Source organism: Saimiri boliviensis, chromosome 1 (genome assembly GCF_048565385.1).
Source record: "Saimiri boliviensis isolate mSaiBol1 chromosome 1, mSaiBol1.pri, whole genome shotgun sequence".
In the NCBI taxonomy this organism is placed as follows: domain Eukaryota; kingdom Metazoa; phylum Chordata; class Mammalia; order Primates; family Cebidae; genus Saimiri; species Saimiri boliviensis.
In genome coordinates, this window is record NC_133449.1 from 77,143,745 (window position 1) to 77,158,554 (window position 14,810).

At 46.7% G+C, this 14,810-nt stretch overlaps 1 long non-coding RNA gene across 5 annotated transcripts in view; it reads left to right on the forward strand.

The window, feature by feature from the left end:
• LOC120360402 (uncharacterized) overlaps window positions 1-14,810 on the forward strand; it is a 96,582-nt gene that overhangs the window by 52,077 nt on the left and 29,695 nt on the right. The gene's annotated exons all lie outside the window — the stretch shown is intronic.

Here is a 14,810-nt window from a genome sequence, read left to right on the forward strand (position 1 = left end):
TCACACCTCCACTCCTTCCTGCCCCCATTGAGTTCCATCCACTCTGGCCTCTGATTTCTCAAAGCCTGAGCTCAGTTTTGCCTCAGGAACTTTGCCCTGCTGTTCCCCTCTGTTTTAAACTCTCTGCTCCTAGATCTTGGCAAGGCTGGCTCCTGAGGAGGCCGGGCCACAGGGCTGCCATGAACACTTCTCCAGTTTATGCACTGCACAAAGATGCTGAACTGTGGGGGTGGTGACCTATGAAATTCAGTCCCATTGCTGTCTTCTAAGTCTTGTGCTCTGAGAAGAGATGCATTTTTCTTTACCAAATACAGCATCCTGTAGCAAATTCAAGGGTCCCTGGGGCTACATCTGGCTAAAGGGGAGATCACTGTCTAATTTATATATACCACATAAGGCTAGTTAGTGGTGCCTAAGCTAGAGGGCCTTCTTATCAAAGCTGGAGAATTTTCTCCCCTACTGGATGATGGCCATATGGGTAAGTTGACACTGGTTCCAGAATCTTGAAACTTAGGACAAATGTCATCTGGTCACTAGTTGACCTCTCTAACTGAAGATGAGGGAGAGGGAGCTTCAGGAGTTAATCCTGAAAGTTGGTTATGGGCTCTGCCTGTCTCTGTGTTTTTACAGCTCAGTTACTTCTTTACCTTATGCACTCTGTGTCCCACTATCTGAATTCCCATCATGTGTGAGCCAGGGATTACAGGCCCTGCACTCAAGGATTTTACAGTTCACAGGGAGCTACAAATCAAATAATCACACCAAGAACATGGACATTAAACTGTGATGAATGCTGGGCACGGTGGCTCATGCCTGTAATTCCAGCACTTTGGGAGGCCGAGGTGGGTGGAACACCTGAGATCAGGAGTTCAAGAACAGCGTGGTCAACATGATGAAGCCCTGTCTCTACTAAAAATGCAAAAATTAGCTGAGGGTGGTGATGAAAGCCTGTAACCCCAGCTATTTGGGAGACTGAGACAGGAGAATTGCTTTAACCTGGGTGGCAGAGGTTGCCGTGAGCCAAGATCATGCTGCTGCACTCCAGCCTGGGCAACAGAGCCAGACACCATCTCAAACAAACAAAAACCATGATGAGGGCCAGGAGGAGGAGTGGGTGGGCTTTGAGAGCACGTGGTGGAGGGACTTGACCTAAGGGGGAGGGGTGGGGGTGAGAAGACACCCATGAAGTGATTCCAGTTGAGAACAGAAGGACAGTGGCTGGGCACAGTGGCTCATGCTTGTAATCTCAGCACTTTTGAGAGGCTGAGGTGGGCCAATTGCTTGAGCCCAGGAATTCAAGACTAGCCTGGGCAACATGGGGAGTCCGGGGCTCTACAAAAAATAAATAATTAGCTGGAAGCAGTGGCTTACCTATAGTCCCAGCTACTTGGGAGGCTGGGGTGCAAGGATCTGCTTGAGCTTGGAAGATCGAGTCTGCAGTGAATCATGAGTGCACCACTGCACTCCAGCCTGGGTGACAGAGTGAGACTATTTAAAAAAAAAAAAAAAAGATACTAGAGTGTTGGTTGGAGGTGACCAGGCAGAGAAAGGATGGGACCTGTGGAAGGCAGTAGCCTGCTCCATATAAGTTGTTAAAAGAAAAGCTCAGCCAAATTAAATTTAAAAGAGTTTAACTGAGCAAAAAAGGATTCATGAATCAGGAAGCCTGTTTAGCCAGAGTAGGCTCAGAGACTCTAGAGCAGCCACATAGTGGAAGAAGATTTAGGGACAGAAAAAGGAAGGTGATATACAGAAAATGGAAGTGAGGTATAGAAACAGTTGGATTGGGGCCGGGCACAGTGGCTCATACCTGTAATCCCAGCACTTTGGGAGGTCAAGGTGGGCAGATCACCTGAGGTCAGGAGTTTGAGAACAGCCTAGCTAACATGGTGAAATCCTATCTCTACTAAAAATGCAAAAATTAGCTGGGCATGGGGTCACACACCTGTAATCCCAGCTACTCGGGAGGCTGAGGCAGGAGAATGGTTTGAACATGAGAGGTGGAGGTTGCAGTGAGCCAAGATCTCACCACTGCACTCCAACCTGGGTGACAGAGCAAGACTCTGTCTTAAAAAAAAAAAAAAGAAAGAAGAAAGAAAGGAAGGAAGGAGGGATGGAGGGAAGGAAGGAAGGAAGGAAGGAAGAAAAAAAGAAACAGCTGGATTGGCTACAACTCGGTATTTGCCTTATTTGAACACAGTTTGAACAGTTGGCCATATTTGGCCAAAACTCAGTGATTGGCACAAGAGTAGGCTACAGTCTGTTTACAGTTCCATTTATGTTATAGTTCATGATGTACAGAAAAACCTTTAGGCTGAACTTAAAATATGTAAGGAGGTAGCTTCAGGCTAAACTTGATTTAACAAAGTACAGAGGCCTGGACGCAGCTCAGAGTGCAGGTCACGCAAGTGCCCAGAAGTCTTTCAAACAAGACGTTTTGTCTTTTAAGAATCTGCTGTTACTCATCACTGAGGTGATATCTGCATATCATTCTGGAAAATTTTCTCTCAGGGTCCAAGTAGAGCATGACTCAGTGGCATGTTGGAGAAGGTTCTTTTCTGTTTGCAAGGGCTGACTGTGCACATATCTTCCCAACTACACATTCAGTGATGTCACATTGGTCTAGTGGCACTGTTGCTCATGGTTGGCAGTATTTGCATCAGGGAAATCAGCACACACTGCAAAGCAGGGCATTTTTTTTCTTAGAGCACTGATAAATATTTACTAGCATGCCACAGCATGAGCCACCTTTCACAGTCCCAGAGAAGATGCCCAATTTGTCAGAACATCACAAGTTTTCTTGAAAAGATTGGATTTATGACAAAGTGACATGACAGCCTGTGGATCCTGCCTCAGACAGCTGGGAAAAGACAGCTGCTGCGAACCCACCAAAGATCTAGCATGATTTCTGTCACTCATGCAATATTTCCTGCAATTGGTTTTCAAGAAGCAGAACCTCCTAACTGCTGTCATTTGAGGGGGATGGAAGGGGTTGGACTTGGCCAGTCAGCGCTACTTGCTGATTGATTCCCTCCGTGGCCAGAGACTTACCACATCCTGGGACAAATAGTAAAGGCACCTAGGACCTCATCTCTCTCCTCGGAGGACTAGCAGTTGATTAGCAACATGGAAAAGTTACAAATTGTGGGTGTAGCCTGGGCACAGTGGCTCATGCCTGTAATACCAGCACTTTGGGAGGCTGAGGTGGGCAGATCATCTGAGGTCAGGAGTTCGAGACCAGCCTGGGCAACATTACTAAACCCCATCTCTACTAAAAATACAAAAAAAAAAAAAAAAAATTAATCCAGACCTGGTAGTGGGTGCCTGTAATCCCAGCTACTCAAGAGGCTGAGGCAGGAGGATGGAAGGCGGAGGTTGCAGTGAGCCAAGATTGCACCACTGTACTCCAGCCTGGGTGACAGAGGGAGACTTGTCTCAAAACAAACAAGCAAGCAAACAAAAAATAAAACAAAACAACAACAACAACAAAAACCCTCCAAACCAAAAGTAAAACAAAACATAAAAAACAAACAAAAAGACCTCACAAATTGTGTGTAACTCTGTAATTCCGATCCCTTGCTTTCTACCACCCTAGTGCTTTTGGGAGGGCCTGATTCAGGTGAAGAGTCTCTTGAGAGCATGGACTGTCAGGCATCCCTGTGTTCCCCGTAGTGTCTGGCCTGGTAACTGGCACACAATCTCGCACTAGATGCTGGCTTTTGAATTAATGCACCCCATGAAAGAGAACCCAGAAAGTTTGCACAGCTAGAGCTTCTCCTCACCCTAAGTCTTTGTGATTTGCCCTGCTGGTGATTTCTGTTTATCCCACTAAACTCAACTCAGGGGAGCCCTATAAGTCCTTCCTCCCTAGTACCCTGAGAGTGGGGGGATATGATACTCCTTATCACAAGGTGTCCCCAGCACCTGTCCTCCCAGGTTGTTCTACCCACTTTTAGTGTACATCTCACTCATTCTTCTAGTCCCAGTCCTTGGCACAGTGCTTGGTACAGAAGAGGTGCCAGTGAATATTTAATATGTGAATGAGGGGCTAGTACAAACAAGAGCTTAAAGTTCAGGAAAGATTGGAGAAAGCCACACTTAACAAGTTCCTTCTGTATCCCAGATATATGAAGGACAGTACAGAGCATACCACCCCAAAATATGCTACTTTGGTGTAGGATTATTTTGAGCTGACAACCATTGAGAAGAAGCAGATATAAGAAAGGCTCTCTGCTCGTTCTCTATTTGCCTAAAACCAGGACACCAATTTTTTTTTTTTTTGAGATGGAGTTTCACTGTTGTCACCCAGGCTGGAGTGCAATGGTGTGATCTCAGCTCATTGCAACCTCTGCCTCCCAGGTTCAAGTGATTCTCCTGCCTCAGCCTCCTAAGTAGCTGGGACTACAGATGCCCACCACCAGGCCCTGCTAATTTTTGTATTTTTAGTAGAGATAAGTTTCACCATGTTGGCCAGGCTGGTCTTGAACTCCTGACCTCAGGTGATCTACCCTCCTTGGCCTCCCAAAGTGTTGGGATTACAGGCGTGAGCCACTGTGCCTGGCCCAGGACACCAATTTGTAAAGGTTACTCCTCCTCTCCTGTCTGCCCGGAAGGACAGAAGTTAATCACTGGAGACAAGTCTGGACGCTTATAAACTCGGAGAGGGAACCAGATGAATATACACGGCACACCTTACTCACTAGCCCTTATCTTTCATTGGTTCCCCACAGGCACAAGTTCTAACCACCCTTTTAAGTTACTCAGTACAGGGTACTCTATGTACATGTGATGCACATGTTAATCTATTTTTCTCCAGTCGAATTTACGAGGCCCCAGTTGGAAAATTTAGGAGAGTAGAGGGAGAAAGATTTTCTTCCCCTATACATTGTACAAAGTCCTTGCATACTTTCTCTCTTTTAATTTCTACAGCAACCCCTTGAGGTAAATTCTACTATTCCCATTTTACAGAGGAGGAACTGAAGATCAGAACTGTTAAGTAACTTACCTAGAGTCACACAGCTCGTCACAGGACAGGGTCCTATTAAGGTCCAAATATAATGTTCTGCCTTCTACTGCACAATGATGTAGGGTGAGCTGGAGTCAGAACACTCAATTGTGGCCAAACACTGCTGAGTGTAAGGGCCCCTTTCTTTGCCTGTTCCTTTTTTTTTTTTTTTGAGACGGAGTTTCACTCTTGTTACCCAGGCTGGAGTGCAATGGCATGATCTCAGCTCACCGCAACCTCCGCCTCCTGGGTTCAGGCAATTCTCCTGCCTCAGCCTCCTGAGTAGCTGGGATTACAGGCACGTACCACCATGCCCAGCTAATTTTTTGTATTTTTAGTAGAGACGGGGTTGCACCGTGTTGACCAGGATGGTCTCGATCTCTTGACCTCATGATCCACCCGCCTTGGCCTCCTAAAGTGCTGGGATTACAGTCATGAGCCACCGCGCCCGGCTGCCTCTTCCTTTTCTGCGACATCACCACATTCACCCCTGGGAGCCAGTTTGTCTGCATATTGATTTGATTTAGGTTTATAGGACTTCAGGGTCTATTCCTGTTGTGCTTCTCAGGAAATATTTTACAACATTCATTTCATTCACTTCAAATTCTTTAGACTTATGTTTTCCCATTTATGGGAACATGAACTAAGAAACTAATGGAACCAGTCAGTGTATTCTGCTGAAACTCTTGACCAGTGTGTCTTACAGTGAAAACTAAAACTAAAATCCTAAGCCTCCAGTCGACTACATGGACCCCCTCTTGGTCAAGGGGATTCCAGAGACAGCTGAAAAACAGACTACTTGGCCATGGTGGGAAAGGAAGGTCAGGCCCGCCTTGTTATACCCACTCCCATTTGGAGTTTAGGCACAACCAATGGCCAGCCTTAATGTTAAAACAGAGATCACAGACTGACAAAACAGATTTTTGTGGCACAAGATTCCAGATTATAGGCAAGACCTAAGGCCACACAGGCCAGGGTAAAGTCGCCCCTGCAGGCCATCAATTTGCTACATAGCATCTTCATCTTTATCTTAATTTAAAACATTTTTTCTGTTGACTCCAAATTTTAGCCTTACTCTAAATCAACTGTAAATTAACAAATATCTGAATCCACCTATAACCTGTAAGCCCTCCACTTCAAGATATCCCAGCTTTTTGGGTCAATATATATCTTCCATGTATTGATTTATGTGTTTGCCTGTAATTCTTGCCTCTCTAAAACGTATAAAAGCAAACTATTCCGATTGCCTTTGGCACACGTTTTTTTTTTTTTTTTTTTTTTTTTTTTTTTTTTTTGAGACAGAGTCTCGCTCTGTCACCCAGGCTGGAGTGCAGTGGCACAATCTTAATCTCAGCTCACTGCAACATCCGCCTCCCAGGTTCAAGCAATTCTCCTGCCTCAGCCTCTTGAGTAGCTGGGACTACAGGCGCATGCCACCACACCTGGCTAATTTTTTGTACTTTTAGTAGAGACAAGGCTTCACCAGTTGATCAGGCTGATCTCAAACTCCTGATCTCAGTTGATCTGCCCGCTTTGGCATCTCAAAGTGCTGGGGTTAAGATGCTGGGGTTACAGGCATGAGCCACCATGCCTGACCACTTTTGGCACACTTTCTTGGAACCTCTTGAGGCTGTGTTTTCCCAGGCCATGGTCACTCATATTGGCTCAGAATAAACCTCTTTAAAATATTTTACACAGTTTGGTTTTTCCATTAAGAGTGTAGCACCAGGATAACCTGTATCAGAATCCCTGGGACCATGAGTAAGATTTAGCATCTCAGCCCTTAGAGCAGGTCTCTGGATGAGACCCTGAAATATACATCTCATCCAGGAACCCCTCTCTGAATGTTTGGAAGGAATTTTCAAGGATCTGTTTAAAATTTTCAAGTACAATTTACATAGAGCTAAGTACACAAATCTTAAGTGTGTAGCTAGAATTTTTATATAAGGATACACATTTTTTTTTTTTTTTTTTTTTTTTTTTTTAGAAGGAGTTTCGCCCTTGTTACCCAGGCTGGAGTGCAATGGCACGATCTCGGCTCACCGCAACCTCCGCCTCCTGGGCTCAGGCAATTCTCCTGCCTCAGCCTCCTGAGTAGCTGGGATTACAGGCACGTGCCACCATACCCAGCTAATTTTTTGCACTTTTAATAGAGACGGGGTTTCACCATGTTGACCAGGATGGTCTCGATCTCTCGACCTCGTGATCCACCCGCCTCGGCCTCCCAAAGTGCTGGGATTACAGGCTTGAGCCACCGCGCCCGGCAGGATACACATTTTAACCTAGTTATGCATTTGCAGAATAACCACTCAAATCAAGATAGAGAAGAAAAATTTCCGTCGAAGTCTTCCCAGAGGTACATACTATTCTGACTGTTACTGTGGGCTAGTTTTGGCTGTCCTTGAACCTCATGGATATGGAATCCTACAGCGCATACTCTTTTGCATCTGTTTCCTTTTACTTATATTACATTTTTGCAATTTGTCCATGTTGTTATGTGTAGCAGTAGTTCCTTTTTATTGCTGGTAAATTTGCATTGTGTGAATATATCCCCATTTACTTACATATTGTCTTGTTAAAGTTCATTTTGATTGTTTCGAGTTTCTGGTTATTATGAGTAAAGCTGCTACGGACATTCTTGTAATAGACTTTTGGTTATCTTATGCACTTGAGATTTTCTTATGCATTTGAGATTTTCTTTTTTTTTCTTTTTTTCTTTTTTTGTGATGGAGTCTTGCTCTGTCACCCAAGGCTTGAGTGCAGTGGTGTGATATCTTGGCTTACTGCAACTTCTGCCTCCCAGGTTCAAGCCATTCTCCTGCTTCAGCCTCCCGAGTAACTGGGACTACAGGTGCACGCCACCATGCCTGGCTAATTTTTTGTATTTTCAGTAGAGACAGGGTTTCGCCATATTGGCCAGGCTGATCTCGATCTCCTAACTTTGTGATCTGCCTCATGGGCCTCCCAAAATGCTGATGTGAACCACCGCGCCCAGCCTGCACTTGAGATTTTCTTGGGTAACTACCTGGGAGTGAAATTGTGTCAGGCTTAAGGTTTGACAGAGAGGTAGGTTAAGGTTTATATATATAACCATGAACAAGTAATGCATGTTAGGCAGGAACATCAACAACCCCACTCCAAAGGAAGAGAAGGCCTGAGTGGGGAACTCAGTGGCTGAATCTAGCTCATGGATTTCCAAAAGGTGATATTGAGGCTAGGTGCAATGGCTCACACCTGTAATCCCAGCACTTTGGGAGGCCAAAGCAGGCAGATCACTTAAGATCAGGAGTTTGAGATCAGCCTGGCCACCATGGCAAAACCCCTTCTCTACCAAAAATACAAAAATTAGCTGGGCATGGTGGCATGAACCTGTAATCCCAGCTACTTGGAAAGCTGAGGCAGGACAATAGCTTGAACCTGGGAGGTGGAGGTTGCAGTGAGCCAAGATTGGGCCACTGCACTCCAGCCTGGGCAAAGAGTGAGACACTATCTCAAAAACGAAAACAAAAACAAAAACAAAAGGTGATATTGCCAACAATGGGCTGAAAAATGTTTATTGAGAAGAATGTGTATGTGAAAAAAAATCTTACACATTACAGTGGTTTGTGACCTTTACATATGCTGACATACAGTAATCTCATGGGGAGAGGGGCAATAAGAAAAAAAGGTCTTACAAGGCTCCTGAGGGGCTAAAAATGAAAAAAGCTTGAGAAACATCAGTCTAGCTAAGTCTGGACTTTCTCATATCTCCAACATCCAGAACCTGCAAGGGTGATCTCACTCTTTGGTCAAGGAGAGTAAATTGAGAATAATAATCTTCATGACACAGAGATGCCCAGGGAAAACCAAACAGCTAGGCCAGGTGCAGCAGCTCCCACCTGTCAACCTAGCACTTTGGGAGGCTGAACCAGGTGGAGCCCAGGAGTTCAAGACCAGCCTGGGCAACATGGTAAAACCTCATCTCTACAAAAAATATAAAAATTAGCCAGGGGTGGTGGTGTATACCTGTAGTTTCAGCTACTAGGGAAGCTGAGGTGGGAGGATCACTTGAGCCCGGGAGGTCAAGGCTGCAGAGAGTTGAATGGTGATATGGACAGGAGACAGGGAAATACTGGGAAGAAGTGGGTGTTTCCCCAGCAGAGACCTCACCCTCAAGCCTGAAGACCCATGGCCCTAAATGAGGACAGACATTCCTGTTTTCATGCCCAAAAACTTGCCTTTTGGCCTGCCATGCCCCGTATCCTGAACTCATATAAATACCTAACTCCAGGCTCCAGAAGCAGACAGGCGGGTAAAAAGACAAAAGAGACAGGCAGATGGAGGGTGGAATGGAGGGCACAGCAGAGAAAGAGAGAAGAGGAGGAACATCTGAACGCCGAGAGCAGTTGGGCTGTTGGTGGGGGAGAGGAGTTCAGCTGCTGAATGGCCAGGCTCCAGGGGAAGACTGTCTTCCCGCTCCATCCCCTGCTTTCGTCTCCCCATCCATCCCACTGAGAGCCACCTCCACCACTCAATAAAATTCTCACATTTATCCTTCGAGTCCATGTGTGGCCCGATTTTTCTGGGATGGTGGACAAGAGCTTAGGATACAGAAAGCTGTCACACTGGCCTTCTGCCCTTACAGAAAGGCAGAGGGCCCATAGAGGCTGGTTAACACTCAAGCTGCCCATGGACACCAAGGCTAAATGGACACACTGTAACATGTGCCCACTTAGGCTCCTGCGCCTGTCCATCTGCCTACTCCCGCTCCCTTAAAGGCTTTAAGCAATGGCGGCGACCCAACAGGTGAGCCACACCCCTGTTGCACATCCCGTGAGGGGCATTAGGGAACTCTCCTGTTTCAGTCATGCCACTGCACTCCAGCCTGGGCAGCAGAACAACACCTTGTCCTAAATAAAAACAGGCCGGGCACAGTCGCTTATCCCTGTAATCCCAGCGTTTTGGGAGGCCAAGGCGTATGGATCAGGAAGTCAGGAGTTCGAGACCATCTTGGCTAACACAGTGAAGCCCTGTTTCTACTAAAAATACAAAAATTAGCCAGGCATGGTGGCACATGCCTGTAGTCCCAGCTACTCAGGAGGCTGAGGCAGGAGAATCACTTGAACCCGGGAGGCTGAGGTTGCAGTGAGCTGAGATTGTGCCATTGCACTCCAGCCTGGGCAATAAAGCAAGACTCCGTCTCAAAATAAATAAATAAAAACTAAAAACAAAAACTTCCAAATTGGTGAATTACTGGGTGCATGTTGGGTAGGGCAGGGGCTTGTAGGCACAAGGACACACCAGCACCCTGAAAGGATGGGTAAGTAACCAGAGTCTAGAGAGATCCTGCTCCCATCGGCACAGGGACCACCTGGTCTGAGAGAGGAAAAGTTTCTTGGGTTCACACCTTTTTTTGAAGGAGGAAGTGATGAATGTCTTCATAGGCCCTGCTCGGCGTCACTGAAGATCAGATCTGGTGTGGAGGAAGCTCAGGAACCACAACACAGCTGCCACACTGGAGGCTTACTCTGCACCTCTCACCCATTGTTCTCCTTTAACTCATGCGTGATGTTTCCGCCCTCAGCAGGTCTTCCCTTGTGAGCGAATGGAAAGAAAGTAAAAATTCTGGAAAGAGTGAGTGCGCCAGAGAGCAAAAACCGTGAATCAAGCACTGCCTTTTTTTTTGAGACAGGGTCTTGCTTTGTTGCCCAGGCTGGAATGCAGTGGCGTGATCAAAGCTTGCTGCAGCCTTGAACTCCTGAGCTCGAAGTATCCTCCCATCTCAGCTTCCCAAATAGCGAGGACTATGGGTGTACTACTATGCCTGGCTAATTTTAAATATATATTTTGTAGAGATGGGGTCTTGCTACATTGCCCAGCCTAGTCTCAGATTCCTGGCCTCAAGTGATCCTCCCAACTTGGCCTCCGAAAGTGTTGGAATTACAGGTGTGAGCTACCACACCCCACCAAGGACTGGCTTTTATTATTACAAAAGACAAGTGATATGGCCCCTCAGGTTGCTTCCACACTAAAGAGGCTACCATCTTCCCCTTTCTTATTCAACTGAAGAGGCTGACAGGCAAGAAAGGCTTTAATACTTTTTTGCCTGTTCCTCTCTAGACTTCAGGCAGGGATACTACTGCCCCCTTGGGGTTGTCATTTCTTGACTGACTCTCCCTTCTCTCTCCTTTGCCCCTCAGCAGCCAGGCTTCCAAAAGATGACCACAAAACTATCTTTGGGGTGGGGGTGGGAGATGTAGCTAACAGGAAATGGTAATCGAGCCCCTGATGACTCGTGAGTCACTGTGTGTTGGGTGATGTCACAGTACAGACAGGGAGCCCAAGCTCAGGTCTGAAATGGAGCTTGGCCAAGAAATGCAGCCACTTCACACGAGATGCTTCAGAGCCGTGGCGGTGACCGTGGACCCTGCACACCACATTCTCTTCCTTCCCATGTTAGTTTGTTAAGAGGGATATGATGAGCCAGGGTCATGAAAACGCAGGTAGGATTGATTCCTCTGCTGTTGGTGTGTCTTTCAGAGGCCCAGCTTATTTGTTTTGTGTTCAATTACCCATAGATTCCTCAACCTCTTTGGGAAGCCATTAAATAAATTATTCTGAGCATCATGGGTTGCATTCTCCAGGAAGCAGTCTCTACAATGGAGATGTGTGCACAGAGACTTTACCGGGAAATGCTATCAAGATCAACACCTGTGCAGGGAGAGCAGGAAGCCAGATGAATAGAAGAAGAAGCTGAACTTTAATGCTGGGGAGACAGTGGCTTCCGCCAGTGCCACAAGGAGCTCTGGAGCTAGGATGGCCCTTTAAAATTGGAGTGTAGGGCAGGTTGCTATCCTTGCACTGACCATCGGATGCAGGCTGCCCTAGAAAGTGCTAATGGCCTTGAGCAAGGCAGCTCCCCTCAGCCCAGGGAAAAACCCTGGAAAAGATGCAGCGGCGAGCTCCAGCTGCCAACACTCCTGGCAACTGACATTATGAACACGTCCACTGCAGCCCCGCATCCACCACACCAGGCATAGGCTTTAGACCTTTCATACCTTTACCACTTTTTTTTTTTTTTTTGACAGTCTCATTCTGTTGCCCAGGCTGGAGTGCAGTGGTGTGATCTCAGCTCACTGCAACTTCCTCCTCCAGGTTCAAGTGATTCTCCTGCCTCAGCCTTCAGAGTAGCTGGGATTACAGACATGCACCACCACACCTGGCTAATTTTTTGCATTTTTAGTAGAAACGGGGTTTCACCATGTTGGCCAGGCTGGTCTTGAACTCCTGACTTCAGGTGATTCACCCACCTCTGCCTCCCAAAGTTGTGGAATTACAGGCATAAGCCACCACACCCAGCCGCTGCCATGAGTTTAAATCCTTCACATTCTCTATGATCTTTATAATAATTACCGGCACGGGTTTTGAAGTTTGACAGACTTGTGTTCGCATCCCATTCCTGCCATGCATTTGACAACGTTTATGGAGTATCTCAATATTTCAGGCGCTGTTCAAGGCACTGAGGGTACAGCTGGGAATAAAAGAGATAAAAGCCCTGCCTCTGGGGCCGATGTTTCATGAGTGACAGGAGAACATAGACGATTAAAAGAAAAAGGTAGAATACATGGTGATTAGTGCCATGTGATAATATATACTTATAACACTTAAAAAATTAAGTGGAGCATGTCGGGGAGGAGGAGGGAACTGTAAGAGTGCTGCTTGCTATGTGTGGAGACCAGGAAAGGCTTCCCAGAGAGGTGTGGCCATGCAAGATCAGGGAGGCTGGATTTGGGGCTGGGGGACCTGTGCAAAGGCCCTGAGAAGAAGGTGCTCTGGGGGTGTACAAAGCACACAAGGAGGAAGAGGGAAGGGGCAGAGAAAGGGGTTTCAGAAGTAGGAGATAAAATCAGAGGTTTATATGCAACATCCAGAATGGGCAAATCTATAGGCACAGAAAGCAAGTTGCTTAGGGCTGCAGTAGTGGGTACGATGGGGAGAGGTGACTTTGGGATGCAGGTTTCTTCTTGGAATAATGAAAATAACCTGGAAGGCGCTGAGATGACAGCTGCACAACTCTGTGAATATATAGAAAGCCATTCAATGGTTTTTCCAATGCATGCTTTAAATGGGTGAACTGTGTGGTATGTGAATTCTTTTTTTTTTTTTTTTTTTTTTGAGACAGAGTTTCACTCTTGTTACCCAGGCTGGAGTGCAATGGCGCGATCTCAGCTCACCGGCTCACTGCAACCTCCGCCTCCTGGGTTCAGGCAATTCTCCTGCCTCAGCCTCCTGAGTAGCTGGGATTACAGGCACGCGCCACCATGCCCAGCTAATTTTTAGTATTTTTAGTAGAGACGGGGTTTTACCATGTTGACCAGGATGGTCTCGATCTCTCGACCTCGTGATCCACCCGCCTCGGCCTCCCAAAGTGCTGGGATTACAGGCTTGAGCCACCGCGCCCGGCCGAATTGTATCTTAATAAAGCTATTGTTTTTTTGTTTGTTTGCTTGTTTTTTTCACCCAGGCTGGAGTGCAGTGACACAATCTCAGTTTTCTGTGACCTTCACCTTCTGGGTTTAAGTGAGTCTCCTGCCTCAGCCTCCTGAGTAGCTGGGATTACAGGCGACTGCCACCATGCCTGACTAATTTCTTTCGTAGTTTTAGTTCTCGGCCAGGCTGGTTTTGAACTCCTGACCTCAAGTGATTCTCCTGCCATGGCCTCCGAAAGTGCTAGGATTACAGGTGTGAGACACCATGCCCAGCCAATAAAGCTATTTAAAGAATCAGAGTAGTGACTGACAGGGGACTGCCCCATGCAGGACCTGGTGGGCCATGGGGAGGAGCTGTGCTTTGACTCTGAGATGGGACACCACCAGTCTGTTTCAACCAGAAGAGTGATATGATCAGATTTACATTAAAAAAGAATCCCAGCCGAGGCACGGGGGCTCAAACCTCTAATCTCAGCACTTTGAAAGGCTGAAGGGGAGGATTGCTTGAGCCCAGGAGTTCAAGACCAGCCCAGGCAACTATTGCAAGACCCATCTGTATTTCATAAATTAAAATAAGTAACAACAACAACAACAAAAAAAAAAAAAAAAAAAAAAAAGAGAGAGAGAGAGAGAAAGAAAAGACTCTGCTGCTGTGTTGAGAACTGGCTGAAGGGGGACACTGGTGGATGCAGGGAGAGGAGCAAGGAGCTTAATGCAAGAATCCAGCACCAGTGGCTTCCAGCCAGGTGCTAGAAGCAGGGGAGCACTTGGTTGAAAGTTGACATGCTTCGACATCAGAGCTGGCAGCAAGGGCCCTGAGGATGGCTGGCTGTGGGTGTATGAGAGAGAGGAGCTAAGGTTTCTTGGTTCTGGCTGGTTCTAGAGTGGAGCTGCCATTTACTAGGATGAAGACAGCTATGGGAGCAACACATTTGGGGTTGGAATCAGGAGTTTCTGTATGATATGTGAGGTCTGAGAGGCCTCTCAGAGAGACTTCCTAGGCAGTTGGGAATTGCGTCCAGAATTCAACATGGGAGCAGTCTGCGCAGGAGACTGTGCGGGTATCTAGGAGCCATCAGCATACCATGGAATTTATTCTTGAGACTGGACCAGACCCTCAGGAGGAGCAGAGACACATGAGTCACGGCCAAGGGTCTGACCCTTTGAGGCTTAGTTGTCAAAGCTATAGGAGATCTACCTTGCATGGTTGTTGTGAGTGGTGGGAGGTGCTGAATGGACCCATGCCCAGTTCTCAGAATGACACTATTGTTGGCTTGGCTTACTTTGGATTTGAGTGTCTTCAGTCTTCTTTCTTTTTTCCTCTGTGTCCTCATTAG